This window comes from Camelus ferus, chromosome 32, assembly GCF_009834535.1.
Source record: "Camelus ferus isolate YT-003-E chromosome 32, BCGSAC_Cfer_1.0, whole genome shotgun sequence".
Lineage (NCBI taxonomy): Eukaryota > Metazoa > Chordata > Mammalia > Artiodactyla > Camelidae > Camelus > Camelus ferus.
This window is the reverse complement of record NC_045727.1, coordinates 11517247-11523647: the sequence shown is the minus strand read 5'-3', so window position 1 is coordinate 11523647 and position 6401 is coordinate 11517247.

Below are 6401 nucleotides of genomic sequence, written 5' to 3'. Positions count from 1 at the left end.
TAGTGAGCAGTGGTTTCGGCATCAGCTGGGGGTCTGGTTAGAGATGAAATGCCACGGCCTCACCTCACCCTAGAGATGCTGGTTAGTTGGTCTGGAATTGAGACTCAGGAATCTGCATTTTAAACCATGCCCTTGCCGCCCCCGCTTGGTGTTTCTGATTCAGTATATCTGAGGCTACATTTTGACCGTGATTTAGAGTACGTTACTTTAGTGTGATTGCTACTTTAATTATTGTACTTTCACAGTAAACAGTACTTTAAATAATAACACATTACACTTAATAGTAATACGTTGCATCCTGAATCTGAAAAGCTGACTTTGGACATCGTTCTCCCTGGAAACCATGTGGGAGTACCAGCCGTATGCATTCTATACACAGTGAAAGCTAGCTTAACCGTCCCCAGATCCTGAAAAACAAAGGGTGTTCTCATGTTTTTGTTTCTAGTTAAATGTTCACTGTAAAAGTTTAGAAGTTTTATAAAATAATAAAATTAACCCAAAACAGAGATTTGTAAAGTTTCATATCCTGCATTTTAGAATAATGTTTGTCAGTTATTCGCATTGAAAGAGCAAATAATTCTGGTAGATTTATTGTGACCAACAGCAGCCCTCCTGCTCTGTCGGCCCTTGTCCCCATTCCCACCTCCCGGTAGCCCTCTCCAGCTCTTGGCTGGTGGTTTACATTTGCTTTCATGTCTCAATGTAAACTGCCTTGTGTGGCTCCTCCTTGAAATTTTGTTCAACTTCCTCCTCCTGCCCACCATGCAAGAACTCCCCATCACCACCTCCCTGATGTGATGCTGGTTAGATCATATTCAGTGTTTACATTATTAGGGCTGGGTATTTAATTCACAGCTGAACCAGGTAGTAAAGTAGACTACTTTCCTGCAGAACTTCCTCTTCCCTGGAATTTATAATCCTCACGTTTTGGGGGTGGGGTGGAGGGAGGTAATTAGGTTTATTTATTTATTTATTCTTAGAGGAGGTACTGGGGATTGAGCCCAGAACCTCATGCATGCAAAGCTCATGCTCTACCACTTGAGCTATACTCCATCCCATTCTTAATTGCTTAGTTTTCCATCTCCTTGTCATGAGTTCAACTCCAAAGTTCTCTGAAGCCATTAATACATCATCTGTTTTATCCATTCCTTCTTGATTGGCCCCAGTCTAGACTGGCTGTCCTTGGTGCCTAACGTGTTGCTGCTACCCTGGGCTTTCCTCTGTAGAATCTCCTGTTGTTTTGTATGTGTAACCTCTTCCTCTCATGGTTTATTACCTCATTCTGGTAGAGACCTGCTATAGAAGGGGTGCATGGCCAGTAATTTTTTGAGAGCATTGCATATTTGAAAATGGCTTGTTCTCGCAATACCCGACTGAGTATGAAATTCTGGATTGGAATTGGTTTTCCTTTAGAATTTTGAAGGCATTTTTCTTCTGGCATCTTGTGTTGCTGTGGAGGTCTGAAGCCACTTGAGTGCTGACCTGTGTGTGTGACCCCCTTTCCCATCTGTCACCAGTGTTCTGAGATTTCACACTGACGTGCCCTGGCTCAGGTCTGTTTTCATGCATCGTGCCAGGCTTTCGCTGAACCTTTTCAGAATGGACTCTAATCCTTCCTTTCTGGGAAACTTTTTTGAGTAACTTGTTAATGATTTCCTTCCTTTGGTTTTCTGATTTTTCTTTCTGGAATCCTGTTATTCAGATGTTGTATTTCCTGGACTTAACCTCTGTTTCTCTTTCTCTTTTCTCTCTGCCACCCCACACCCAATTTTCTTGTTTTTTGATCTCCGATGTGGCAGATTTCCCCAAGTTGATTATCTTAAGATTCCTTTTAATTTTTTTAATAGGACTTAATTCCATGGTTGCAATATCTTCCTCTAAGGACGTGAGTGTGCTGTGTTGAAGCTTTCATCTCCTGTGTGATGTTTTCTTACCGCTTTTTGTTTTTCTTTTAGTCTCATTTTTATACCTTTCTTTTTAGCTGCCTGGCATTCATCAGTAGTCTGCTTACATTGAAGACTGGGGTATTAAAAAGAATGTGTTTGTGAGGTGAGCTGATTTGGACTTTTTGGGTAAATCCCCAACATACTTTTAGGACTTTCCTCTTGGGCTGGTGAGATTCCTTGAAGAAACCTTCAGTCTCTTGTCAGGAGGGCTTACCTTGGCCTGCTGGCCTCCTGGGAGCTGAGTTGAGGGGAAGAGGGCTGGGGATTCTCAGCATTCATGTATGTCCAGATTCACTTCATCTTCTAGGCTTCTGGGAAGGCCTCCTAGTCCAGAAAGCTTGTCACCCCCTCTAGGGAGTAAGCTTCCAACTTTTTCCAAGGCTGGGGAGGAGCAGTCTCAAGATCATCGGGAGATCACTTTAAGCACATGCTATCATTTTTTTTAACGTATTTTCTTAGAAAATATATTTAAAATTGAAAACAACTTGGCAAGATAAAGAACAAAGGATGAAGTCATAGAAGGATAACTAGACCAAGATTTAAGAGGTGAATTTTGGCTCTGTTGCCACTACAAATTCTCTCCAGACCCCTGGTTTGTTATCTGTACAAGGGAGCGTTTAGACTCAATTGATTCATTGATACTGACTCACCTGCTGGGTATTCCATAACTTTAAAAAATAAAGGCAGAGCACACAGACGTTCTTTCTGCTTCTGGCCAAGATGGGGGTAATTGCCTAGATTTATACCTTCATGCCTGCAAAAAGATAAAAACTCAAGAGACTGAAGAAGAGTAATCCCTAAGAGATGGGTAACAAATGGGGTGGTAACAAATACTGCATTGTGAGAGTTTCCAGGCTGTGGCACAAAGGGATCACGCCAGCCTTCCTGGGCTGAGGAGTCACTTAAGTGTTGAGAGGCTGAGGCAGCTCGAGCTCATAGGACAGAATAGCAGAGAGAAGAAAGCTGCACAGAGAACCCAGGTGGTCTGCAGAAGATCCCTCTTGAATATTCAGAATACCGATCAGTATAGGAGTGAGTAAACTGAGTCTGGGGAAGGAACCATCAGAAAAGTTGTAACAGTGCCTGGCATCACACAGGGCTGGGAAGGGTCCCAGCGGCCAGAGAGGAACTCAGGATAGTGAGTAGACTATTGTTCAAAATGTACCAGGGGTTTTATTTTGAATAAGTATAGAATTAGATAGTTTGAATAAATTCAGGGCTGTGAGCTACAGGGGTCGTCTCAGTACCTGGCACTGCGATGATGTATAGCAGGGGAGATAGTGGCTTGATGTGTGAGAGTTAAAGGTGGTTGGGGATAGACTCTGGATTGGTTAGTTTGTGTGTGAAAGGTATATTGTGCAAGCAAACTGTTTACTATCTCTAGGAATTAACTATAGGAGGGGCAGTCTCTGAAGGATTAACAAGGCCCCAAGGTGTCAAGGCATCATTAAAAAATTTAAACATTCAGTAAAAACATTTATAATACAAAAATATGTGTTTTAATACAAGTATCCAGGAAATTCTTGGCTCATAAATGAAGAATGACTAGCCCTAGGCTGAGTTCCTCTGGACCCAGCTGACAAATCATAAAAACAAGGCATGAAAGGATCAAACTGCTGCCAGGTCAATTAGATGTATCCTGGAACAAAGCTAGAGAAGATTTATAGAAACATAAAAATATCTAGCACCCTACAAAGTAGAATTCACAATGTCTGGCATACAGTCAAAGATTATGAGATATGCAAAGAGGCAGGAAAGCACAGCCCATATGAGAATAATTTAAAACAACCAAAACTGACACAAATGTTAGAAGTAGCAGAGGACATCACGGCAGTTATTTTAACTATTTCGTATATTCAGAAAGTTAAGTAGAGACATGAAATCTAAAAAGGAGGGTTGTAAAGGGAGGAGACATAAGAAAAAAGAGGAGAGAAGGAGAAACTTCCCACTGACCTATAGCTGGATGGGACTCACAACAGATAAGACATTGCAGAAGAAAAGATTAGTGAACTTTAAGGCATAGTTATAGAAACTATCCAAGATGAAACAGAAAAAAGGAATTTGAAAAAGAAAAGAGAGCTGTGGGACAACTCCAAGTGTCCTAGTATATGGGTAGTTGGAGTTACCAAAGGAGAGGTGATGAGGGAAACAAAAATTATTTGAAGAAATGGTCAAACTTAGAGGGGAGGATATAGCTCAAGTGATAAAGCGTGTGCTTAACATGCACAAAGTCCTGAGTTCAATCCCCAGTACCACCTCTAAAAATGAATAAACCTAATTACCTTCCTCCCATTCCCCTCCTCAAAAAAGAAAAATCTAGAAAATTTCCCAAACTTCATGAAAACTGTAAACCCACAGATCCAAGAAACTAAATGAACTCCAAGCATAAGAAATATGAAGAAAACGACACCAAGGCATATCATTACTCAAAACTGGTGGTTAAGAGAAAAATCCTAATAAGCAGCTAGAGAAAGAAAAGTTATAATCAGAAGAACAAAGATAAGGGTGGCATTTCTCATTGGGAACCATGCAAACACAAAGATAGTGAAGCAACATCTTCAAAGCACTGACAGAAAAAAACTCTAGGATTCAATACCTGGAGGGAACGTTTTTTTTTAATGAAGGCAAAGTACAAATGTTTTCAGAACACGGAGGCTGAGAAACTTCATCACCAGGAGACCTGCTATACAAAAAAATATTAAAGGACATCCTTCTAGCAAAAGGAAAATTAGACCAGCTGGAAATCTGAATCTACACAAAGGAGTGAAGATAGTATTATGGGGTTTATGACGTATGTAAAAGTAAAATGGGCATGACAATATTAGCATAAAGGTCAAGAGGGGAAAATGTATACCATTGTTAATTTCATTTACAGGAAGTGGTATATTACTGGAAGCCAGACTGTGATAATTTAAAAATACATAATAAATTCGAAAACAACGCTAAATACAAAGAAGCCAATGCTCAAGTATCCAACAACTGACGAATGGATAAACAAAAGTGGTATACCCGTACAATAGAATATTATTTAGCCATAAAAAGGAATGAATTACTGGCACATGCTACAACATGGGGAGACACAAAAGACTGCATGTTGTACACATAATGCAAGAATAGACAAGTTCATAGAGACAAAGGAGATTAGAGAGTGGCAGGGACTGGGAGAGGGCAGAATAGAGAGTGCCTGCTTAATGGGTATGGGGTTTTTTTGGGGGGAGGGTAACAAAAATGTTCTGTAATTAGTGATGATGGCTGCACAACATGGAGAATATACTAAAAACAACTAAATTGTACACTTTAAAGTGATTGACATGATGAATTTCTTATTATGTGGATTTTACCTCAATAAAAAGAGGAGAGTTAAGCCAACGCAGGTTTATAAATAAATAAAATTACTCCAAAAGAAGACAGAAAAAGAGAAACAATAGATGAGATAAATAGAAAATAAATAGCAAGATGATAGGCTTAAGCCTAACCATATCAATAATCACAGTAAATGTAAATGGTATAAACATTTCAATTAAAAAGCAGAGATTGTCATGAACATAAATACAAAACAGGAACAGACTCATAGACATAGAATACAAACTTGTGGTTGCCAAGGGGGCTGGGGGTGGGAAGGAACAGACTGGGATTTCAAAATTTGTAGATACTGACAGGCATATGCAGAATAGATAAACAAGATTATACTGTATAGCACAGGGAAATATACAAGATCTTGTGGTAGCTCACAGTGAAAAAAATATGACAATGAATATATGTATGTTCATGTATAACTGAAAAATTGTGCTCTACACTGGAATTTGACACAACATTGTAAAATGACTACAACTCAAAAAAATGTAAAAAAAAGAAAAAGCAGAGATTGTCAGACTGGATTCAGAAAAGCAAGACTACCTACAAGAAACACATTTAAAGACATAAATAGGTTAAAAGTATAAAAGGATGGAAAAAGATAATACCATTGCTAACACTAGCCAAAAGAAAGCTGGAGTATCTATATTAATATCAGACAAGTAGGTTTCAGGGATAATGAAAGTCATTTCATAATGATGATAGGGTCAGTTAATCAAGGAGCCTTAGCAATCTTAAACACTTATGCACCTAATAATAAGGCTTCAAAATACATGAAACAAAAAATGGATAGAACTGCAACAAGACATAGACAAAAGTACAGTCAGATTTCAGTTCCCCTCTCAATAATCGATAGAGCAAGTAGGCAGAAAACCATCAAGGATATAGAAAACTTGAACAACATGGTAAGTCAACTTGACTTTAACATAGGACACCCAACAATAGAAGAATATACATTCTTCTTAAGTACACATCGAACATTTATCAAGATCCAAAGGCTTCAAGCCATATTATGTTGTCCGACCACAGTTTAATTAAATTAGAAATCATTAGAAGAGAGATCCTTGGGAAATCTCTAAATACTTGGAAACAAAATAACAC